General features: G+C 37.5%; 1 protein-coding gene across 1 annotated transcript in view; it reads right to left on the reverse strand.

Annotated features, from left to right (window-relative positions):
- Positions 1-26,872, reverse strand: part of ZNF385D (zinc finger protein 385D) — an 859,807-nt gene that overhangs the window by 181,470 nt on the left and 651,465 nt on the right. The window lies entirely within an intron of this gene.

Raw genomic sequence — 26,872 nt, forward strand, 5'->3', positions numbered from 1 at the left:
CCTCACTAGCTGAAGCATACATACATATTCATTGCTATGAAACCACAAAGACACTACAAAAGACAGTTTCTTAAACTCACCAGATGAAAGATAAAGGCACACACATTCCAACTTCAGAAAGAGTTAACCTCATATTCCCATCTAATCCAACTGCCACTCTGAGACTTAACAGAATTTCAGAATTTCAATTGGTTGGAGAGCAACCAACTACAATTTTTCAAATTATTTAAGAGCAATTAAGATAATTGTTATATACAATATTTCTAAACTTAAGTCCTACAACAACAGAGAAATACGCACCCACCACCACACATTACCTATATCTTTCCTCCACTTTATTGTTTTCCAGAGTACTTAGTATCGCCTAACATCCTTTATTTATCACTTGTTTATTTCTTTATTACCTGCCTCTCTCCACTAAAGTCAAACAGTGTGATCGCTAGAGCAATAACAGAATATGATACATAGTAGGTACCCAATAAATATTGAATGAATTAATACATTAAATAAATAGATATGCTAATTGACCTTTTTTACAAAATTAGAAAACTATTGAAAAGAGTTTTATATTCTGCTTTATAAATTAAAATATTATGAGCCTTTCCTTATGTCATTAAATATTCTTTCAAGCCATTATTTTTGATGACTATATAAAATTCCATTTTACTGATGTACCATAACTTAAATATTTCCTCATTGGTAGACTCTTGGCTTTTGTCCAGTGTTTTGATATTATAAATGATCCTCCTTATACTTCCATGAATATTCATCTTTGACTATTTTAGCGCTAAGTATGTACTCTCATTTTGGTGAATGCCTATATATACAATTTTAGATGAAAACCAGTTGTGCTTTAGATCTGTCCTACTTTAAAATTTTTGGATAAAGTGTAATTATTTCCATTATAGATTTATTTGAAAATATTTGTCATATGAGTCTCCCAAAGAGAAATTCCTTCACTTCACTATGACAGTTTAGAAAAAAGAAAATTGAGACCAAACATCTCAGACTTCGTTTTATTGGATAATAAATAGAATAAATAGACTTACGTTTTTCAAATGATGTTTCTGTATTATTCCCCTTTTGCAACACTTTAAGTAATTAAACACTGAAATTGTTCGCTCAAAATTATCTTGGATTTTAAAATTGGGAGTTCTTTTTCCCCTTGTTTAAAGTTTTAACTTACTTTTCTTTTTGCAAACCTTTGAGAAAGAAAGAAGTTTCAAATCCACTCTGTACTGTGAAAGTTTTACACATCTTACATTGGTCCTCCCAGTGTTGCTGATTCACACATTTTGCTGGAATTAAAATGGTGGGAAGTGGGTCTTCCAGTTGAAATACACACACACACACACACAAACACACACACACACACACACACACACATTTATTGAGACTATCCCAGTAATTTATCATCATAGTTTTGTCTCTCTTTTTTCCACTTTCTGACTGAGCCATGGTACTAATTTGGGGGGGCGGGTATGAAAGATTGTGGCACTCCACACAACCCATGTTCCTGATATTCATCTCCAAATAATAGACCATCTCGGATTTACCACTCTTGAAATTCAGATCCTATTTTCCAAACCTATTATATTTTTTTCAAGGCATAGTATAATGCCTATTGAAAGTGCCTCTTATGATTGGGAGCTACCAACTATATACCTGTAACAAAGATCCAGAATTTTGTGTGAATGTATTCTTTGGTATGTATCATGGCACAAGTGAGAACATACAGCTTGGCCTCCTAGGAAATGAAGAGAAAGGGTGGGATGGTGTGAGAACTCTAACAGTTAAGAGATTTCACTGCTTTCTTACAAGCTCTGAGATAAGCCCTTACAGGAAGTTAGAACCTCTTTGTGACAAAGGCCATCATTGGTCGATCCCTTCTGTTTTCTTGACCATAGGGTCAAAGTCACTCCAACACACTAAATGTAAGTGTTTCGTGCCAGTGCTAGATAAATTCATTGGTCTGTAAACTGGCTGTAGGAAGAGCTGAGAACCATGCGAAGCAAAACCTGATATGTCCCTATTATAATACAAGAGAGCTGGAATACGACTCAGTCTAGGCCAGGGATGGACAACATTTTCTATAAAGAGCAAGATAGCAAATATTTCAGGCTTTGAGGGCTATGGGGTCTCTGTCTCAACTATTCAACTGTGTTGTTGTAGCATGAAAGCAGCCATAAACAACACATAAACTAATGAGCATGGCTGTATTCCAATAAAACTTTATTTACAAAAACAGGTGACCCACCGGATTTGGCCCACAGGCTGTAGTCTGGTGACTCTCACTTGTACTGGCTTCTACTGTGACATGGCGACTAAGCACAAGTAAATCACCTAATTACTCTGGCCTTTAAATTCACCATCTATAAAAACATTAATGGAATTCTAGATCTTAATGTGCTGAAGGATACCGGCATGTATGTCCACCCAAAAAAAGACAACCACACATTGACCTCTAAATATTTTTGCTATAAATACACATACACATGTGGATTTGATTGAGATGCCGTATTTGATGTCTCCGCTTCAGTTACTCCAAAGGTACCTTTTGAGTATCCAGTTAGAAAAATGTGGCCTGAAAAAATGCATCTATCAATTTTTAGCTTTACGAACATAGGTAAATTAATTTCTGCCTTTATGTCTCATATCCTTTGCTAAAATGGGGATAATTAAACGAGACAAAATCGTTCAAACGGCAGGTGTAACTACATGTGTTCAAATAAAGGTGTCCCCAAGTCATTCAATCTTTCAGTCCGCTCATTCATAAGCAAGTATCCTGATGTCCATCTCAATGTGGTGGAATGCTCCAAATTCTCAGCAGTATCTCCAAAAGCTGTAAGGAGAGTTAGAGTTTTCCTATACGTGCCCTCACTGTAACTACTTCCCTGCCAGCTTCTACAGAAGAGCAAAGGGCAAACTTTCTCATTGGTCTGCTTTTGTTTGCACTAGATTATCCCTCATCTTCAATTTTCCTAGAGCTATTGTGTTCTGTAGAGTGTCATAAACAATTAAGGGGCACCTACAGTAAATTTTAGCATGAGGAATGATGTATAGAGCCAGAGACGTTGGGTGAGAAGGAGAAGCAGAATGGGGAGGAAAAGGAAAAGGAGAAGAAAGAAGGAGGGAGAGGAGGTGGAGGGAGAAGAGCGAACAGGAGGGAGGAGAAGGAAAAGAAAAAAATGGAAAATTATTGTTATTATTTCTATTATTATTTCCTATTACTGGGAATTTCATGGGTGTCCCCCTGCCATGTTCTCAGACTCCTCTTTCTTGTTAAACCATTATCACAGCTCTCTATTTTCTCTATTCCCACACCTCTTCCACTTTCTCCAACCAAACAAAAATTTTCTCCCTTTACTATGTAGAACAAATCAGCTCTTCTTTGAAGCAATCTTCTTAAAATCTCCTTACAAGTCAAGATGCGTTCTGTGGCATTTTCATTCTACCCTCACTTAGTCAGCAGGACTCACTAGTTAAGAAAAAAGAGACCTCTGGGTAGATACTTAAAAGATTTGAATGCAGGGGCACCTGGGTGGCTCAGTCGTTAAGCGTCTGCCTTCAGCTCAGGTCATGGTCCCAGGGTCCTGGGTTCGAGCCCCGCATCGGGCTCCCTGCTCGGCGGGAAGCCTGCTTCTCCCTCTCCCACTCCCCCTGCTTGTGTTCCCTCTCTCTCGCTGTGTCTCTCTCTGTCAATAAATAAATAAATAAATAAAAATCTTTAAATAAAAAAAAAAGATTTGAATGCAGAGACTTGAACGGGTATTTGTACACCTATATGAATAGCAGCATTACTCACAATAGCCAAAAGGTGGAAATCACCCAAATATCCATCGATGGATGAATGGATAAACAAAATGGGGTACATACATACAATGAAATATTATTCAAACTTTAAAAGAAAGGGAATCCTGACACATGCTACAAATGAAGACATCCTAAATGAAATAAACCAGATACAAAAGGACAAACACCGTAGCCAGAGTATTCAAACCCTTAGAGACTGAATATAGAAAGGTGGTTGCCAGGGGCTGGGGGAATGGCCAATTGTTATTTAACGGGTACAGAGTTTCAGATTTGCAAAGATAAAGTTCTGGAGGTGGATGGGGGTGATGGTTGCACAACAATGTGAATATACCTAATGCCACTGAATGATACACTTAGAAATGGCTAAAATGGTAAATTTTAATTATGCATATTTTGGCACAATAAAAAAAGACAGAACAGAGACAATCCATTTGATTTTTAAAAGCCAATGTTTTTGAATTCTAAGAGTTGGGCTTTTGAGTATAAGTTCTCAAGGCCACAGTGTATCATGTCCCCACCATAACAAATCAGATTAAGAAAAATGCAGGTTCATGTAAGAGCCATTTTTCTCATGTCAGTGAATAATAGCATTATCTGGGCTGAGGAAGACAACACAGAGTCAGAGAAGACAGAAACTTAGTGTTATTTGGTAAATAAGAGTCAAACTGAGTACCAGGAAGACAGGGACATTATGTACTTTGTTGGGAAAGTAGAGAAAAGGAGACCTGTTTCAGCTACATCCCTGACCTATATCACCAACACCAAGAAAGGCCAGTGACACAGCAAGAGCCCAGAGCTTGCTTGGGCCCACCATAGTTCAGGAGCAAAACGTACGTCTGTATGGGTGAGTAGAAGGATCTAAACAAATGAATGAGTCAAAATCATGGAATTACAGAATGTTCCAGTGACGCAAAGTTCAACAGAATGACTTTTCATTCACATCACGGTATCATTGAAGCTATTATGGCCCTTACACTTCAACTTTCCAAGGATCTAGAGTGTCATGCGGAAATGACTGGATTTATTTCAAGATCCTTCACAATTTGTAGAAATGGCTAGAAGTGAAGTAACCTGCAGAGACCCGATGTGCTGTCCAATGCAGTAGCCACAAGCCACGAATCACTCTTCAAGTATAAATAAATTAAAATTAAATACAATTAAATACTCGGGTACTCAGTGGCATTAGCCACATTTCAAGTGCTCAATAGCCACCCATGGCGAGTGGCTACCCAAACAGAGCAGATACAATTCGTTTCCAACATCACAAAAAGTTCGCCTGGATGACACTTGGTTTAGAACAAAAGGCTACAAAAGCAATCTATGTGGCTGAACAACCAAGAGTCATATGAATAGACCAGAGTACCTCCCACCTCTTGCCAACATAAACAGGAAGGACAAAGAACCAGATGTCTCCTGCCCCCTGAGATTTTTAAAGCACCCAGAATATAAATATAATCCAGGAAAGTAGAAAGACTCTGGATTAACTAAAATTGTATTTCTACCACACACAGAATTGAAGTTCAAAATAGACACTAAGTTCAGTTTTTTTTTAAATGTGGTTTCCTACATACATAGGCTTATGAATCAAAATTTGTACCATATCACACATAAATCATGCTTTCATGAGATAAAACAGACCACACTATTGTGTGAAAGTGACTGTAGCACCTTTTTAAGATAAGATTGTATTCTTATCACCACCTATATGAAATGTGCAACACAGTGCCTAGTTTATACAACTGGTTTATAGACAACACTCAAAAATCATAGTTTTTCTGATTATTACTCCCTAAACACATTTTGTTGTTATGGACACACAAAATAAAAGTATATATCTGAGAAGCAAAAGTTCCATATCTAAAAACAACAAAATCATCATTGAGAATAAGCAGCCAATAAGAGCCGAGAGAACGTGAAGTCCTCTAAGTCAGAAAACTTGGCGTGTCTTTGACGCAATGGCCCCTGAGAAAGTTTTGCAAATTCCAAATTGTAGAATATCCCAGGTTCTTGCACCCACTGGCAGTACAGGAACTGGGAACAGCTGTGCTGTCAAATTCACACTAATCAGTTAACAGTTGTCCAAATCAAATTGCAGCCAAGGTTGTTAGAGTCGTTGATAAAATAAACAGTTGTTGAGAGGGAGATGGTGCAAGCTGGTGAGATCGCACTAGCAGCTGGGACTTGGGGTGTGAATGAAAAGGGACAGACAGTAGAGGCCAGTTGAGAGCCTTACGACCTACATGGTTTCAGACTCCGGTAGAACTCACTTCCTAACCTTTTTGTCTCTAACCCTCCTAATAGTGGGGGATCTTAACTGCAGCTGAAGTAGACCAAGAAAGACAGGATAAATGAACCAATGAAACTTAGGGGTGATACTCCGGATGTGCAGCCTCTGTTTTGAAGGTGGGAACAGGGCTCAGAAATAAATAAAAACCTCTAAATCCACTGGCAGGCCAAAATTGGGGGATTTGAGAAAAATAAAGCTATTAACTGTTAGTTGGTACAAATTCTACAGAAGTGGGTATGACCTAAGAGTTTCTGGAAAAGCCGAAGTTCCCTGCAGTCCCCACCTACTTCCAAGACAGCCAGCCATCAGCCCTCCCTGTCAGCCAAGTTTCACACCATCAGTCCCTGCATGTAGGAAGGAACGTCAGAAAGAAGGGCAACTGGACAAAGATAAAGCGACTTCATTCCAACTAGTCATTTTTTCTCCCTCATCACTAAGTCACAGTGGCTGGGTCTTGTTTTCAATTTAGCTTTCCTAGGTCCATGTTCAAAATCAGGTACAGAAAAAAAAAATATGTTAATAAAACTTAGTAAGTGTCTCTTTCATTAGCCAGGGTTTTAGTTTTTGCATTTGATTAGTTTGTAATTTATGGGTAAGTCATATATTTGTCTTCTACCTGTAAGGGCAGTCAACTCCAAGAACTGAGTTTAAGTGAGCATCTTGTAAAGCTCAGAGAAAAGTGCAGTCTCAGTTTACAGGGACTGAGAAAAGATGTAAAAGATCTGATAGGGCCAAATAATTTTTTAAGAAGGAAAAAATTCAAGAAAAGTTTTTAAAAATTGTTTTTCTTTTTAAGACTTGATGAATTTGGGGGTGTGGAGATAAGCCATGGAAGTAAACATGGTCACGGATTAGGTTATGTTCAGGAAAATGAGGAAGGAAGGAAAATACCATTCACTAAGCACCTACTTATCCAGAACTGTGCTTAATGGCATAGAGTTTTTATTTTGGAGGTTTCGCTTATTACTGTGTTCCGCATTATTATCCTTATTTTCTAGATGAGGAATTAGTTGCCCAGGAAGGTGAAGTAAATGGGTCAAGAACCACACTTGCTGAGTGGCAATGCTTAGATTTGAACCCGATCTCTATCTTCAAAGGTAAGCTACAAATTTGAAAGAGGACTTATCAGCCACAGACTATTTTTCAGTGGGAACTGGGACTTTCATTAAGCCAATATTAAGTGAGCATCTACTGTGTGTTGCCCACTGTTTTGGGAAAATGGCAAATGGTGCATTTTGGAAACATGTCAAGCCTAGAGAAAATGGGATAGTGTTGACAATGCTATAGGCTCTACCCACTTCAGAGGTGGTTACAGAGAAAGAAAGGAAGAAAGAAACCTTTCTTCCCATTTCCTATTTCCTTTCTTTCCATATATCATCCGGCAAGGCTTCCACCAGCACTCAGAGCCAGCAGCTTCAGAACGTCGGGTCACAAACAGAAAGCAGTGGAAACAGAAAGCAGTGGAAAGTGCTGTACTGATACCCATAATAGCAGGACTGCCCAGCCTGTCTTTGTCTCATTCTATGGCTTCTTGAAATTAAGGCCAGACAGAACAGAGAGCCAGCACAAAGTGACTTTGCAATATGTCATTTATACCATGCTACCAGGGACATTTTTAATTGGTAATCAACTTCTTAGTGACGTATGTAGTTTCTCATTTCTAAGCAAGGCAGAACACTCAAAGAAAACAGCAGGTATAGAGCTACGGTTTTCAATATTAAATTTACAGGCAATCCAAATGTCCAGAGTAATTCTTATTATCCAAATTCTGATATGGCCATTAAGGAAATTATAGTCATTTTCTAAGTACTAATCTTTTAAAGGGATTGCCTAAATAACATGTGATAAAAACAACACAAAACCTCAATAGGAGAGTTTCCTTACTGTCCTACTGTAAATCATTTCCAGGCCTACATGTCTTTGGCAGAATATCCTGAAATGACAGTGATGAATCAATCCTTCCTTTCCTTCCCCCCCTTCCTCTTTTTCTCTCCCTTTCTTCTCTCTTTCCCTCCTTCCTTCCATTTACTTAGCACCCCAGATACAACAAACCCCTGCTTATTTTTCAAGAGTGCTTTCAGTTCTGAAGAACATCGGTTAACACAGCTAATTATATAATACCCATTAACACAGCTGAATTCCTAAAATAATGATTTTGTTGCATTTTCATTATCTATATGTCTGTTTCTTTTACCCACAGAATTAATTGTGGTGGTAAAATGTGCTTCTCCCTCTATATTCCTGACTAGCTTAATCAAATAATTCCTGAAAGTACATCACTTCTCATTTTAAATGTAGCTTTAAAAAACAGGTTAACAACTGCCTACATTTAACAGCACATTTTATGTGCTATAATATTATATGTCATCTACTACCAATTTTATAGGCTTAGCAGAATAAAATAATCATTGATCTTTTTCATATGAATGCTATTAAGAAAAACGATGTAAACTTCAGCTGATTAAAATGTTACTTAAGATGCTTTACTAAAACTTATTTTAAAGCAATTTTTCTCATTAAGACTTGACAAATCTGGAGAGCACTTTATTTAATCTCCATTATGAGGATGTTTTGCATGCAAAGAGGAGCCTGCAGGACCGTGAGACCCAGAGAGACTTAGGAGGTCTAGAGTCACTGGTACCTGCGGGCGATTATTTCTTGCAGATCTGCGGTGCAAACTGCTTCTTACACAGATCGAGGTGGGAAGAGCAGGGAACCAAGATCTTGCTCATAGTTTTAGTCTTCTATAAATAGCGATAACAACTCCCAATGAAAACCTGTGTGATTCTTACACATCTCTTATGATTCCTTGATTAAAATATCCCACAACAGGAATTTAACAGATTTAAAGAATGCTAGTAGGTGACAAAAGAACTGGAAAAGATCTCTCAGGAAATAGCAAAGGAGCAATCACCCTTGCTACTTTCCCAACTGTCCAAAGCCAGTACCATATTCTTGAGGTCAGGTGTGTTCTGGGAAATAAGATATATGTGATGTTTCATTTAACCCCCAAATAACCCATGAGGCAGTTAGCAGGGTTACTTCCATTTTACAGATGAGGTAACAGAGGTACAGGGAAACTAAGTAACTTCCTCTACACTATATATTTAGTAAGAAGTGAATCCAGAATATAAACCTTCGACTCTGGTTCCAAAACCCACTGTCTTCAGCTCCATGGCCTTGCTCCTCAATATGTGGTCCCTGCCGAGCAGGATCGGCTTTCCCTGTAACTTCGTTAGAAGGGCATTTTCTGATTTAATTGCATACAGATATTCGGGAACTGCTCTACACTATAACAATAATATGAATAATAATAAAAAAATTACATTATATATTATATATTTCTTTATAGCTTTAAGGTATGGGCACATATACTACTGAACCATGGGCAAACCTAGGCAGAGGGCAAGTAAGAAGAACTTTTTTTTTTTTTTAAGTAGGCCCAAAATGGGGCTTGAACTCATGACCCTGAGATCAAGATATCAGCTGAAATCAAGAGTCTGATGCTTAACTGACTGAGCCACACTGGTGCCCCAAGAAGAAAGTTCTGAAAGACAAAGAGTCTATTTGGATGTCACTGGAGGTGTTCTGTCCCGCAGTTTTTAAGACAGCATGAACAAGCTGGATTCTTAGACGATTATGATGGGAGTGGTCATGGATTCGTGTCCCCGAAACTACTTAGTGCTATGACATCATGGAAGTTTGCTGAACTTGCCTAGGAAGGGTTGCCCAACCACATCAGAAGGCTATCTACCAAAAATGACACTAAATGTCCTTTCTGAGAATATAATGAAAGAAACCCATTTCATGAGGGTTTCCATTTATACAAGGAGCAATCTTGGCAAAGCAACTGTTCAGAACCAGAAAATATTTAGAACTCCAGTGTCTTTTACTGAATGCTTTAAATAACTCAAAGACCAAATTTAATTAATTTGTATCAAATGCAAAACTGGATATAGCTCTCTTATAATAAATGCAAGTTAGCTAAAAAACTATGAGATAGGATAGAATTTATTTTTTTTTTCAATTCTTTGACTTTGTTCAAATAAGAGCCAGTGCATTAAAGGGAATCAATCTGTCAAATTAGTAGTATTGACTTTGCAACTTAAATTATTTAAAATATGTTGATTTCTTGTGCCTGCCTCCTCGGCTAAATTATGAGCTTTATTCTTCATTTATTCTACAACATTCTACAAACATTTATGAACTGTCTATTACTTGCATCTCTGAGAGTGTCTGGTATGATACAGATCCATATTAGTCACATAATAAATGCTTATTGATTCATGAATTAAAATAAAATTTATTCAGTTTCTCTGGATTAAGACTACATTCCTTGAAGGAAAGAACTGGATCTTGGTCATTATTGTATCTCCCCAGTTAGAAACCTGATAGTAACAGAGTATTTACTGAATTAATGCATGAGTGAAAGGTTGCAGAGAATTAGGAAGTTGCCTGCTCTTGAAGGGTACCATGAAATATGTTAATTCCAACAAGCAAATAATGCCCATTTTTATGGCAATAATGTGAATATTTTATATCTTAAAATTTAAATTAACAACAGAACCCTTATGTCCTGAACACCCATCAGTTCAATTAAATAAAACTAGCTATCGTCAAAGTTTTCAGTTTCTGTTCATTTCCTACTGGCTCATATATGTTGTGGTTCAATATTGTCTGCTAGCAATCAAGCTGATAAACACATTTATGTATTTACATATGTTTCTTTTATTTCCAAAAGTTAACTCTTACTTAATATTCACATTATCAAGAGTCAAAATTTATGAGAACAAAGTTCACAATTACAAAACATGCATTCATGATTTTGGTAGCAGAATTCCTTAAGGCAGGTCTTTAAACATCAATGCTCCACAGGAAGACAATTTTTAAAAAGGGTAGAGATAAAATATGGGTTTTTATTATAACAAGTGTTTTTTAGAGCATCTGATATCTGTAAGATTTTTGTTTATGTCATTCTTAAAAAAATAAGAAAAAGAAGAAACTAATACAGATATCCTCGGGACATGGGGAGAAATCTAGAGCCATTTATTCTTTCCACTTTAGCTACTCAAAAAGAGAAGTTGCCAATGTCAGTTAAAAATAATGGCCACCAACCACCATGTAAAGAAAGCAAACAGCTTCTACTGAAGAAGGCCAATGTACTAAATACAAATTAGATAGTAATTGCAGAACTAATTACCATATTTACAGTCAAACATTAAAGTTGGCAAGAAGATCAAAAGAAGCGATGAGAAGGCAAGCATCCTGGAGTCCTAGTATTTCAAAAACTGAAAATGTGGGAAAGGTGGCCAAAATAAATGTGGAATATGAAGAACTGCATATGTAATCAACATCCCCCAAACCTGTGGAACCGTATATTAAAATATAAACAAATTTCATCTTTTGTCAACTTTAAATCTTTGGAACGATTTCAGGAGCCAACATTCAACTTGGAACATTTTTCTTTGCGCCTGTGGTGATTTTTTTTTCTTCCGGATGTTCTTTTAGATTTATTTGGCTCCATTAAGAGTAAAGCTAACACCCCTTTCCCTGCCAACTACTATAGGAGTCTTCTTAACCAGTTAAAAACAGGACAGGCAGCAAAATACTTAGATAGGAAAGAAGTGGTGAGGGATGCCTGGGCGGCTCAGTTGGTTGAGCACTGGACTCTTGATTTCGGTTCAGGCTGTGATCTCGGGATCCTGGGACCCAGCCCTGCATCAGGCTCTGTGCTCGAGGGGAGTTTGCTTGGGATTCTCTCTCCCCCTCTCCTTCTGCCCCTCCCCCACTAGTACTTTCTCCCTCTAAAATATTAAATCTTTAAGAAAAAAAAAGAAAGAAAGAAGTGGCTACATTCATTTATTTTTCTTTATTTAGTCATGAAAGTCTTTAAAACATCAATTTTTAAAAATCCTTCAAATAGCTTGCAGGTATCTGCAAATGATACACTATTTAAAATAACACATGCCATGTATCTCATGCTTTCAAAAGAATTCTGAGAGCAACATGGGCTCTCTGGTTCTTCATGTTTGGCTCTCACAGATTCCAAAACATTTCAATGAAGTTAGAAATTAACTAGTGTAACACAAGGCAGGAAGTCTTGCCTCCTCATCTTGGCCTCATGGACAGTTCCTGAAAAGAGTGCATTGGCTTTGAACACAGTAAAAGACATCACGCAGACTTAAAGTTAAGTAGTCAATTGGTTCAAAGTTTGTTGATGTTGTTGATGTGGGTCGTTTTCCTTTTTAAGGAACATGTTAGCATTTATATTTTTATCATTTTTTTAAAAGATTTTATTTACTTATTTGTCAGAGAGAGAGAGAGAGAGAGCACCAGCAGGAGAAGCTGCAAGCAGAGGGAGAAGCAGGCTCCCCGCTGAGCAGGGAGCCCCATGCAGGACACGATCCCAGGACTCTGGGATCATGGCCTGAGCCACCCGGGCATCCCTATATTTTTACTTTTGACAGAAATATGTTTTTCAGGCTCTTACAATTATCTTAACAATTTAAATCTTTTTACAAAGTAAAAAAGTGAAGACAAATTCTGGGGCTAAAGGCCTATAAAATATTATCTCATTTATATTTTAGCTCATGTTATTTTCATTCAGCTAAAATTGAGTGTATTCATCAGGTGTACCACATAGTATATCTGTGATCACTTAATTCTATTGTGTGGAAGAAATGGTTCTATGGTTTAGTAAGCACAGCAGTCTGGATTTTTTTGGGGGGGTGATGGGGAGAGGTACCTACAAGTTATTACTAAAACTATGTTGAATAATGGTATTTACATGGTAAATCGAAAGTATTAACAAGTCCATTACCAACTTTAAATTTAAATTGGACTTTTTAATCTCATTCAGGAGTTTTATAGATATGTTATTGTGGGTTCAATGATACTTACCCCTAAAATGAAAGTTTTTTTAATACTCAGAACCCAGTGGTTATCAAAAAACTACAGCCATTCCTTGAAAAATACATACCTTTCAACAGAAAGGTAAGCATCAACTTGACATTTGAAATTTACTGGGTGGCCCAAAAGTTGACCACTTCTGAGAAATAACCAAAGGGCAGTGTTTGAATGGTGATATTAATCTGCCAAATACTCTAAAATACCATCCCTCCTATACTATGAAATCCAATGTAAGGCAGAGCACCATTTCAATCAAATTCCATTACAATTGATATTAATAACAAGACTCCAAAATTTTCCTAACCTCTTAGACCTCAATGAATATGCAATGTTTACATGGTAATGTTTTTAATAAGTAAATTTGAATTGGATTTTAGGAGTAAGTTGTCAAGCTTGGTCAATACATTCTCTGATAGTGCAATCTCATCTAAATAGTAGAAAGTTAAGGGGTGCCTGGGTGCGTCAGTCAGTTAAGTATCTGCTTTCAGATCAGGTCATGATCCCAGTGTCCTGGGATCGAGCCCCACGTTGAGCCCCACATTGAGCCCCACATCAGGCTCCCTGCTTAGTGGGGAACCTGCTTGCCCTCTCCCTCTGTCCCTCCCCCACTGCTTCTGCTCTCTCTCTCTCACTCTTTCAAATAAATAAAATCTTTAAAAATAATAAAATAGGGGCACCTGGGTGGCTCAGTCGTTAAGCGTCTGCCTTCAGCTCAGGTCATGGTCCCAGGGTCCTGGGATCGACCCCCACATCGGGCTCCCTGCTCCGCGGGAGGCCTGCTTCTCCCTCTCCACTCCCCCTGCTTGTGTTCCCTCTCTCGCTGTGTCTCTTTCTGTCAAATAAATAAAATCTTTAAAAAAATAAAAAATAAAAATAATAAAATAAATAGTAGAAAGTTACAAGAAGCAATATGTTAACCTTTCTACTTGGGTATTAATCTAAATAGTTCTAGTAGAAGCCTTTGAGCAAGACTAATCATAAGTGTGATATAGAAATCCCAGAGTTGGGAACATGTTGATCAGAAAATAGAGACTTGCGTCTGAAGCCAGCACATCTAAGTATTAATATCAGCTAAGCCCTAAACTAATCATATATTATAGGTAGTATAAGTTGGAATAAAGTATTTTGCCAAAGACATCTGCAACTAACAAAATGTGAAAAGATTTTTTAATACATAAAATACATAGAATATTATAAATAACCATGTACTGATCACCTAGAATGAAAAGCTAAATATTAACAACTCTTTGCCTTTATTACAGAATATATTTTTTTAAACAACACAACCTGAACATCATAGACATGTTGAAGTCTCCTTTGTTCCCCTCACCAGTCCTATTGTCTCCTTCTCATTCCTTAGAATCCTCTGCAAATAAGGATTTAATGTGTGTTCTTCCAGTCCCTGTTATTATATTTCAAACATCTCTTAAGACATATTTATTAAATATATCTCGATGTTTATCCATTTTCCTATTGATAATCATATTGGTTGTCGTGCAGCTGTTTTGTTTGTTTGTGTCTCTTGGCTAATAAAAACATTGCTGCAATGGACATCATTGAATTAAGCCTCTTGACACACATATAGAAGAGTTTTTCTACATACTTAGATTCAGTGTTTTAAACCATGATCCCCAGTAAGAAGCGTGTATGTATGCATAAAAACATAGATATCCATATACATGTGTGTGTGTATGTATATATATTTTTCCTTATTCAAAATTCTAGATGTTTTACTATGATTTTAGATAAGTAGAATTAAAAACAAACTAATTCTAAGGTCAAAATCGTTCTATTTTTATCTCTCTGCCTTTATTCCAAACTAGGATCTCAAAACCAGAGAATGCCAATAGGATTTGATAAATAGTCTAAGAGCTAAATAAGTTGAGTCTCAAAACCAAGTTAGTATTTTCTGACTTTTTTTTTTTTTAAGTTAAAGAACAAGTAAGGTTATCTAGGGGGAAAAAAAGGCCAGTCTTCCCATAGAGACCATCACACATAAGCACTGTCTATTTGGTTATATAAACTCTGTAATGTAGAAAGTGCCAGAAAGTGCTGATTATCTCTCTATTATATACTTCCTATCACAAGTTCCTAGGAAAGCAGGGACTGTTGCTTTTCAATGTAGCAGGTGACGAAAGTCACAGAAGTGCTAAAACAGTAGGTATGCACAGATGTTCTAAAGAGCACAAGGAAGTTTTGGTAAAACTGATTGTTTTTTCTGTGTGATTTCCTTTGAAAAAAAAAATGCTTTAAAAATGTCTCCAGCCTACCATACTATTAGACTATCATTTATTCTAGTTTCTCCTTTTAAAACAATAATTTGGATTTAGAAATCGAAGTAATAAAGTTAGTTTCTTATCTCCATATGTAGTCACTTAAAGTTCTTTCTTCTTTCTTTTTTTTTTCTTTTTGTCTTTAGTCCCTTAAAATCCCTCAGCAAGGTCCTTGAAATAAATTCCGTTTTAGAGTGTTCGAGAAAGGAATTCAAGAATTAACTGCTAACTCTACCTCTTTCATATTCGCCCAAACTCAAGATAAAATGTGCCATAAGGGGTTAAGCTTCAGAGAAAGGGGAAATGCATATTATCTTACTTTTGACTTTGGTACTGTCCTGATTTACGAGTTTCAGAGAGAGCCATTTACCATCGCCACACCTCACCGGGATAAGGGAAATTGGATAGCACTAAGGGAATTTAGGTGAAATTGTATTTGTGGCTTTCTCAACGCATTGTTCGAATTATCTAAATAATGGCTTCAAAGTCCCCATCACTTTCTACGTAGAGATGAAACTCAAATCCTTAACAATAAGAGCAGAGCAGTGCTTCTCAATTCTCTCTGCTGAAGGACCAGCTATCCTCCACATCAATCACAGGCCAAAACTCTTATAAAATATAATAAAATGAATTACCCAAAAAAATAAAATGAAAAAACATACCAAATTAAATCACAATTCTTTATTGGCTTCAACAGATGTAAAATTGCTCTATGGTGCTATAAAAACTTCCAAACGCTGCTCACTCTCTATTTCTGTACCTATCACAGACCTGTCAACAGTTTTTGGACCAGTATGGCTCTGAGAACCACACTTTGAGAAGCACTGGGTCATGAAACTGAACTGTCTCACTGGCAAAAAGTTCTCATTCCTTTGACTAGGAGTAATGAGAAATAGCATTCACACTGTTCTTTACATTTGTGTTGAAGGGGACGTGTGAAGAGACAACTTTCCTCAAAAGATTGTCTGAGAAGGTTATTTTTACACTTGTACTGAGCTGTAAAAATGGATTTTCCCACCGATTTTGACCACAGGGTGGAATATACTGACTCTCAGCATTTAAGGGGCAAAGGAATCACTTTGGGGAGATTATAAATAATGCTCATTAGGGTCCCAACACCAGAACCTCTGATTCAATAACTTCCTTAACACCTACTATTTCTATATTACTTTCAATCTTTAACACCTTTAGACACTCATATGAGGTCAACATGATTATTCTAGTTCCACAAATGAGAAAATCTGGACTCAGAGTTTCACAATAGAACTTAAACCTTTAATTTCTAAGTTTATTATTATTTTTTCCTTATGTGTGTACATGGGTCTTGAGTCTTAAGAAGCCTAAACTGTTGCTAGAGTAGGAGTGGATTTTTTTTTAATTTATTGCCATTTAAAGTTATTTATCCCAACAATGATTGCCCCTCTACAATATAAATGCTTGTGAGGGTGACATAACATACAGCCCCCACTTATGATCCAAATGTTCTTTTCCATACTTGTCCAGTCATGCCAGAATATTATTCAGCTTACTGTCTTGGAGTTAAGTCTTCCAAGGAATTACAGATTACTCAATTAAATAACTAATAGAGAACCAAGGCTCTGATAGCTGATTAAAGAAACTACAACTGTTTTCAGACATGAGATCAGTTAGCTTTGTTATAAATGAAATTGTACTGAACCTGGATCACTCAACCTAAATCTAGACATGATTTGGTGATCACTATTTGTGTGATTTGGGGCAAATTACTTTCTCTCTCACCTACAAGTTTCCTTACCTATGTTATTCAGGTTAATAGTTATAACACACAAGACTCTTATGAAATTAGATTTTTTTTTAAAAGGTGGATGTAAAATTGCCTTCCTTGAGAGCCCTTGTCACTCAGTTCATGATCAATACATATTTTTTATAAAAATGCAATATATTGTGTGTTATATTTTTCCTTTGTTTTTAGGGGTTCCGGGGAGCCTGAACTAGCTCCATAAGGAAAACTTCCCTATAGAATAGGTGACCTATGGTGTAGGGTCTCTCTCCCTGCAGGGGTAGACTTCTTTACAATCACTGCAGATAGTGAATAAAAAGCTGGATTACAAGTTGTCAGAAACACTGTAGTATGGAGTCTGGTGGGGGTTGGGGGAGTGGTAGATCAGATGGTTCTAAAAATCTTTTCTTGTTAGGGCTGCCATAACAAAGTACTACAAACTGGGTGGCTTAAACAACAGAAATGTATTGCCTCACAATCCTGGAGGCTAGAAGTCCAAAATCAAAGTGTCAAAAAGGTTGATTCCTTCTTTGGGCTGTAAGGGAAGGATCTATTCTAGACTTGTCTTCCTGGCTTGTTGATGGTGTTTTCCATGTGTCTCTTCACTTCGCCTTCCCTCTATGTGTGTCTCTGTGTCCAAATTTCCCCTTATAAGAATAACCAGTCATAATGGGTTAGGGCTCACTCTAATGATCTTAACTAATTACATCTTCAATGACCCTATTTCCAAATAAGATCACATTCAAAGGCACTATGGGTTATAAATTTGGGGGGGCACACAATTCAATCCATAACATTATGATTCAATGATTAGCATCCTCATGAAACAGAAGACACGAGTCCCGGGTTTTTTCTCATGTCTGCCACTTACTAGCCAAGAAACTGGAATTCTCTCAATTATTATAGGCTTATCTGTAAAATAAGTGAGTTGGAGTAGAAACAAATTAACTCTAAAAAGTGTATTTCATTTCTAAAATGTCTATATCTAAGTGTGGTGTAGGGATCTCCAAAAGAGCTGCTAGATCCCATAAAATCTGAGCTTTGACAGGCTCTTATGTGGGTCCTCCTCTTTTCCCCAGTATCAAACAGTTGGTAAGAAATTCCTAGTAAGAAACGAGGAAACAGGTCAAATATATTCTCTGCAAAAGCAAAGTTTCAGCTCATTATGATTAGATTAACTGATAAGGGAAAATAAGTGTATGATGTGTATTAGGCCACAATCTTTAATGAAAGAAACATACTCAGACATACATCTATCTCTGGAAAGAGAGATAGAAGAGTCACTGACCACCCTGATTGTCAGTTAAGAGAGGAGAACTGAGTGGCAAGGGAAGACCAGTAAGGGAAACTTTTTTGCTGTTCTTTTTACATTTTAATCACAGAAAATGTGTAACCTGCTCAAAGAGTAAACAAGTGTTAAAATAGGAAAAAAACATTCGTGTGTTGTGCATTTGTTTATTAGCCTTTTACTTTCAAGCCGAGCTATAAATCATTTTGTGTTTTGGAGTCTTTATAAGTAGGCTTGACTTTTATAGCTTTTGACTTCAGAGGAAGCTCTGGGGTTCGGCAAACAAGCTTATGTATTTGTTTCAGTGTGAAAACATATAATGAAAGAAGACTTCATAAGCAGATGTTTCTTAAGAGGCTTTTGCTATACAAATATGACACACTTAATGCACAGAACCAGCTAGTAATCTGCTACCTCTGTCTTCAAAGGACAAGAAACTTAGCAATCAATATTATATTTACTACGGCATTTTTCACCTGAAAAATTTCCACACCCTCTACCAGTTATGACTAAGAAAGACAGTCTTATTTTTTTCTACCCAAAATTTCACAGCTGGCTGCCTCCGTATTTTAGAGACACCAGCAATTGTACACATTTAGTAAGAGCAGTTACAACGTATAAGCTGCATTTAATTAGTATCTCTTTAAAAACACAAGTGAAAGTGTGCTGAACTATTGTTTCTCTAACACCTACACTGGCTGAGGGATGGGAGGCATCTCCATAGCTGGAGCAGTTAACAAAACACAGAACCTCAGAGGAAAGCAAGAGTAAAGAATAGGATTTTTGTTTTTGTTTTTGTTTTTGTTTTTTTTTAAGATTTTGTTTATTTATTTGGCAGAGACATACAGAGAGAGAACAAGTAGGCAGAGAGTCAGGCAGAGGGAGAGGGAGAAGCAGGCTCCCCGCCGAGCAGGGAGCCTGATGCGGGGCTCGATCCCAGGACCCTGAGATTATGACCTGAGCTGAAGGCAGCAGCTTAACCAACTGAGCCACCCAGGTGCCCCAAGAATAGGTTTTGAAAGGAAAGAAGACCCAGTGCGCCAATAAACATGGTAATATTTCCATTTTAAAGATGGAGGAAATCTTGAAGGGTATATATCTGAAGATAACAAGAACTTGAATCTGACATTTCCCATTTAGGGTTCTGTATTTTTGTCCTTCACCTACTATGATATTATAAATGCATATTCAAGCTACAGCTGTAGAACATAGGGTACACACATGTAATGCTGTCCTTTTCGCGTCATAAAGTGACTCACGAATATTTTACGGTAAAAATCCTTCTGGGTTCACATGAAATAGTTGATGAATATTATAAAATACTGATTTTAGAGGACTTTCTATAAATAACCACTGTGATTTTAACATCACTGTACTTTTATATAACCAGAGTAAATAAATGCATGAGCCAACATAAAATTATGGATGTAAATTAAGGGGATGGTTTGATGCTATGCTTGCTTATGTTTCCTAATAATTGCTTAAATTAATAACTTTGGTTAGATGGAAATAATCTAATGTATGAAAACCAGGAGTACTTAGATTTTTTAAATTATTGAGACATTTCTGTCAATTATGTTTCTTATGGCACAACTATAATGGCTATTTCTTTTCTATTATCGATCATGCATTTTCCCTGCCATCTCTCTCTCTCTCTCTCTCTCTCTCTCTCTCTCTTTCTATCCATGCATCCATCTATCCTCCACTCATTCATTCTAGAATTGTGTTTTGAGTCTTTGCTCTGTTCCAGGTTCTGTGCTATGGTTACTTTCCCAAACAAGATAAATATGGAACTGATCTCAGTTCCCAAATTAAACCTTAACTTTTACCATATAGCTTTCCTTGGCCACCTCCAAGTGACCTCACTTTCCCTTGAACTCAGGGAGCATTTACTTTCAAAGGACTTTATTTAAGCATTTGATTACAGAGCCCTTTATAGAATGATTTAACTACTCCACCCCATTTTCTCAACAAATGAAGCAAACTATATAGACAGGGTTCTTGCTTGCCTGAATCTTACTGTCTAATGTAGTGTTTTAACACTACATTAACACAGTAGCTGGTAGAAGAGTGTTTTCGGAAGTGACTAATCAACTTATTTCAATAATGATAAATACAAGGACAAGTCCTCCTTTCACCTCCCCCTCACCCCTTTTGCTTCTTCTTTCTCCTCTTCCTCCTTCTTCTTCCTCTTCCTTCTTCTTTTTGTATTTCTATTGTCTGCTATAGTGTCAGATATATAGTCAGTGCTTAGTAAATGTCCAAAAAACAAATAAATGCAGAAGAGATTAATTACATCTTCTTCCTCATATTCTCCATTACATTTATTTGGGTTATCTTTATAAAAGACGCCTTTGTCAAATGCTTTTTCTCTGTCAATTGAGAGGGCCGTATGGTTCTTGTCTCTTCTCTTATTAATGTGTTCTATCACATTGATTGATTCGCAAACGTTGAACCACCCTTGCATCCCAGGGATAAATCCCACCTGGTTGTGATGGATAATCCTCTTAACGTACTGCTGGATCCTATTAGCTAGGATCTTGTTGAGAATTTTGGCATCCATATTCATCAGGGATATTCGTCTGTAATTCTCCTTTTTGATGGTGTCTTTGTCTGGTTTTGGGATCAAGGTAATGCTGGCCTCATAGAATGAGTTTGGAATTTTTCCTTCTGTTTCTATTTTTTGAAACAGCTTCAGGAGAATAGGTATTATTTCTTCTTTGACTATTTGGTAGAACTCCCCTGGCAATCCATCAGGCATTGGACTCTTGTTTTTGGGGAGGTTTTTGATCAATTGCACTATTGGGTATTTACTCCAAAGATACAGATGTAGTGAAAAGAAGGGCGATATGCACCCCAATGTTCATAGCAGCAATGTCCACAATAGCCAAACTGTGGAAAGAGCCAAGATGCCCTTCAACAGACAAATGGATAAAGAAGATGTGGTCCATATATACAATGGAATATTACTCAGCCATCAGAAAGGATGACTACACACCATTTGCATCGACATGGATAGAACTGGAGGAGATTATGCTAAGTGAAATAAGCCAAACAGAGAAAGACAATTGTCATATGGTTTCACTTATATGTGGAACAAAAGGAATGGCATGGAGGACATTAGGAGAAGGAAGGGAAAACTTAAGGGGGGGTGGAATTAGAGGGGGAGATGAACTGTGAGAGACTATGGACTCCAGGAAACAAACTGAGGGTTTTAGAGGGGAGGGGGTGGGGGGATGGGTTAGCCCGGTGATGGGTATTAAGGAGGGTACATATCGCATGGAGCACTGGGTGTTACACACAACCGATGAATCATAGAACGCTACATCAAAAACTAATGCTGTACGGTATGATGACTAACATAACATAATAAAAAAAAAAGGCATCTTTGATGGAGCTATTATTTTCAAGAGGCCCATGTCTCAATATATAGAATTATTTCATGGGACTCAAAATTTTGTAGAATGAATAAATTGTTGAATGAATAAGTGAATAAAAAACTGAGTCATGTGTTTTTCTCACTAACAATTTTGGGACTGTGACACACAGAAAAGCTTTAAAGCTCCACAGAAAATTTTTGCTTTTAACCATAGAAAATTTTTGCTTTTAACCAGTTGGGAGGCAGGTGATAGTGTCAGATACCTGGTACATAATAAGCATTTAATAAATGACAGCTGTAGCCAGTCCTGCACAATGTCACCCTACAAGCGAGACTCACAAAATTTCTGGAGATGAAACACAACCACAGAAGGATTATGCTTGACATAGAGCTGTAGCTTCCAATACTTCAAACTTCCCTAACACCCCGCCACACAAACACGAGAAAGCAAGTTTGACAATGACAGAAAATTAGCCTGTTAGATTTACTGTTGATTCTGAAGGGCCTGGCACATGGTCAGTCCTCAATAAACTTTTGTTGAATGAATGAAGAAATAGGCTCCAGGAGTGTAAGAATTGTCCAGTGTATTTAATCATTCCCCTGCTTCCCCTCCCAATACCCACAGATGTTCAAAATCTGAGGTCCCAAACCTGAACTACTAAATCAGAACCTGCATTTTAACATGATTCCCCCAGTGATTCACATGCACCATAAAGTATGAGAAGTGCTGCTATAAATCACATAAATTTCACCTTCCTCTCCCCCTCCACACAACTGATAACACTTCTAAACTGAAACTAACACCAAACTCAAGTGTCTAGGGTAGCTCTTGTTTTTTGAGAAAAAGGAGGAATTAGAGTAGAGTTGGATGCTAAGATCTGATCTCTCTTTCTCAGCATCTTTCCCCCACTCTGTCTCCCCCATTGGCTTCCTCTCCCCTAATGAAATCATCTCATAAAGAGGAGTAACAGAGAGTCAACATTTCTACACTGATTTATTTTTTGAATGTTAAAGAATATGGGGGACCTGGATGCCTCAGTCAGAAGAGCATGTAACTCTTGATCTTGGGGGTCATGACTTTGAGCCCCATGTTGGGTGTAGCAATTACTAAAAATAAATAAACTTAAAAAAAAGGCGGGGTATTAGCCTAGGCTAACTGAAAGCAAATAGTTACTCTCTTTATTTGCTTATCTTTCTGCCTTTGGGCCCTCTATGTGACCTTGTTCTTTTTCGTGCTTCTCCTGGAAGGAGGAAGACCTCAATATTTAGTGAGAATCTGGTATATGCAGGTGATTAGGTCAGTTTACTCATTTAAACTTTATGCCAACAGGAAACATAGCCATGGAAGGGGCGGGGCATACGATCCGGCATACAGTCAGTCCCCATGAACACATTCCCCCAAAGCTGCACATTTTCAACAAAATTTTGAAGGTTCATTATTGTCATAACTACTGATGAGGATATGAAGAAAATATGTTAGAGAAAAGAAAAACAAAGGGGCAATTCTGAGACCCAAGGAGAAAATTGTCAAGGAGTATAGGCATTTTTTGACGATCAGCTCCCATTCTAAACAATACCCTAAGTAACCCAAGCTAATTCTCAGCTTCAATCTCCAGCATTTTAAAAGTCAGCTATCCCTCCAATCACAAACCTAAGAGAAATTTATTCATTCTCATTTTACAGAACAGGACACTGAGGCTCCAAAGGATTTAGCCTCTTGTCCATGGTTGCAAACATGCTCAGGTTTTCTGATTATGCATAAACCTTTCCATTCTGCCATCATGTCAAGTCTGTTGGTGACTCAGCACCGCCTTCCCTCTTCTGTGCTCTTCCTTACATCACAAGGACTGGAAGCCCTAGGGTTACATTCCCACAGGTCTCTGCCAGCAGTCTTCAGGCATGGATCCCATAAAAAGAGGCATTTCATGGGATTTGGATGAAAGTAACTGGGATTACTGAGCATCTTGTATTTCTGCAACTTCCTGATTCCATGAAAGTAAGCACAAAAATTGAGAGCCAACAATAGCCTTCTCTGACCTTTGTTTGCCTGCCCAGCACCTCCAAAGACTTTGTAAGCACCTAAATCCTTATATTAAGTCCTTCCTGTTTACATGCCTAGAATAGTTTCTATTTTTCTCACCAAACCCCCACTAAGCCAACCACACAGCCTTCCACTCTTGCCCCCAACCTGCCATTCTATCCTATACATCTTTCTTCATAAAAGCCACCCATATTTACAAATATTGGTTTGTTCTGCTTCCCTTATAAATTGAATTATTTCAGGGCAGACATCACAATATAATTTTTGTTATCACTATTCCTGCCACATAGTGATGTTTAATTAACAGCAATTGACTGAATGGACCACACTCATACCACTTCCTAATATTTCTTTCCTAAACATCATCTACCTACTTCCAGGATTGGGTCCTTTCAAGAAATGCTGATGCAGAATGGGATCAGAATGGTCCTAAGCACTGAAACTCCAATGTCTTAAAAGATTGAGGGGTAGGGTAGGGGGTACACGAGGAATTCAAGGAAAGCTTTCTCTTGTCTGAAAGCTACCGAAACAACCAGGTTACAACATCCTTAGGTCAAAAGAACAGTTTCTGTTGCTAATCTTTAAAAAATGACTTTGAGTAGACTGAGGGATCCTAATGGTTTTATCAAATGTCCTCTTTTATATCCATATCCAAGCTCAGATTCTCCACCTGTTTTCCTTTCCAACTATGCATATTTTTACAGATGTTTCATTATTCTACTTGACTTACCTAGTGGCTTATGCTCTTGTGAAAGGATAATAATCAAGGATATACATTTATGTTTCCATGATTTTATTTCGTTTTTTTTCCTTTCACCATTCTGCCCCACCCTACCCCCGAGAGACAGATGATTCCATACACAAAGCCTCAGTGGAGAGATATAACAGGCAGTCAGTCTGCAACTATCATGAACTTGCTTCAGGAAGGTCTGATGCGGGAAGGTTGTTCAGTGGCAGATGGTTTATCATTTTCTTGGCAAAGAGATAAGAGCAGTTTGGCACATCTAGGCAGAAGGGACCACCAACAGCCTTGCAAAGTTTGTGTGTCTAAAGTTGGGAGCTGGGGACTTAAATAGCCATGCTAACCTGGTGCTGACCATCTATGAATGCTTTTGTAGGTAAATAACTTAGTGAACAGAGGAGTTTCCCATAAAGAGTTGGATGGATAGCCTGTTAGATTCTACAACCTCAGCACACCCTGAAACAGAATTAAATTGCATTTCCCTTCACCATAAAATGGTCTCTTGAATCAGAAATAAAATCAATTTACAGCAATAAAAAATTATGTTTCATACACCCTGAATTCGTGGATTGAGATTCACACCTGCTATAAAATCAAGAAGTCAGGCTATTACTTAAAGAAATGCTCTATACTCTAACTGTGAGTCCAAAGCCACCTGATTATGGGCTTTGCCACCATTCCCCCTCAGTAAGAAACAAGGAGTGGCTTAATCCTCGGTTGCCGCAGCTTGACTAGCACTGAAAGGAAATAACAGTTATGTGTAGGAACAGAGGGTCTCCTTATTTAAATGGAACAAATACAAACAGAAGTCAAAATTCATCATAGAGGAAAAAGAATCAAGTCAAACTTCTGCTATCAGTCAATGAACTGCCACATTAAAAAAAAAAAAAGAAGAAGAAGAAGAGTTTACAGCCTATGCATGAACATAATGGCTATCACTCAAATAGTGCTTGCTATGTGTTGAGTGCTGTTTTACATTATTTTAGCACACATAAGCATTACCACATGCCTAAGAAGTAGGTTAATTATTAGTCCCGTTTTACAGATGAAGATACTGAGATACATGGGAGTTATGTCACTTGCCCAAGGTCATATTGATGATAAGCAGCGACTTTGAGATTTGAACACAGTCAGTCTAGTTACAGGATCCAGCTTGACCACCACACAATGCTGCCTTTGCCCACAAAAGTGCAAATATATGAATGAAATAAACCCCAAAGGAAGAGATTATTAGGTCCACTCCCTTTACTTCAAAGAAGGGTAAATAGTAGCAAAGAGGATAAAGAGACTTGCTGAGTGTCAAATAGCTCAGCCAATCACTCATCTTTGTTTTTTATGACAAACAATACTCGTCAATCAAATTAATATTGCTTTTAATGTTTCTCAAATGGCAAACCGAAATTTTAAAACTCAGCTTTTTACAGCCTTCCAGGAATTTCACCTCAACTGTTCTAAAGCTGACATGAGACCTAACTGACAGGATGCCAAGTGGTCTTAGAGGCCAGGTAATGCACCTTGATGGATCATCTCTGGGCATCTGGGAAGCAAGACTGTGCCAGGAAGCCACTTAACTGAACAGCAGAGAAAGGGAACCCATGGGACTTTGGTGTGGTCATTTAAAAATCAGAGAATTTGATGCTGAGCAATTTTTTCTCTACACTTATGAAATGCCTAGGATTAGAAACCTTTACTTTGAAAATGTGATCTTGACGCTCCTCCATTTATGCTCCATCAATTTCAAAATAAGATTCCCATGGAAAACCCATCACCCCTAAAAGAGCAAAGTGATCATTCTGATTCTCCCTTGCCCTTTAGCGAGGACTATCATATAACTGGACCATGTCCCTGGAATGACCAGAGTCCCCAGGATGAAGTATTATTAAAGAAAATGAGACCCACTTCCATCTCCTAAAAGAGAATGATCTAACTGTGGGAAGATTTTTAAAAAATCCATCATGGAAGCAAGATGTTGCAATAAGAAATCTATATTATTTAGATCACTGGGCATTCAGTGACCCACCATCTTAATCCTCTTTGCTCTGGTTGTGTTGACACATCCTGTCATTGATAAGCTCAGACCTCCATTATGACAAACTGCTGAAATCTGAATCAGATGATATTAGGAAAAAAAATAGTCACGGGTTTCTAACCTTTTCAACCCTTATTTCTATTTTCATCATAAGAATACTTTCACTGCCTGTACAAAAAGAGATGATGATGAATATGAGAAATCTGTCAACTTACAAAGACATGCTAAGAGTGAAAATAGAAGCAAGTAAGTAATTGAACTTGTGTTGAGAAGGCCATTAACAAAGCCCAAAAAACAAAGTAATTTAAGAAAGACCTAACCTGAACAACTGTGATGCAGTAAGAAGGGAAAA

The sequence above is a fragment of the Eumetopias jubatus genome, unplaced genomic scaffold (genome assembly GCF_037043125.1).
Source record: "Eumetopias jubatus isolate StellerSeaLion01/CBP00866 unplaced genomic scaffold, mEumJub1_p1.0 scaffold_1, whole genome shotgun sequence".
Classification (NCBI taxonomy): Eukaryota; Metazoa; Chordata; class Mammalia; order Carnivora; family Otariidae; genus Eumetopias; species Eumetopias jubatus.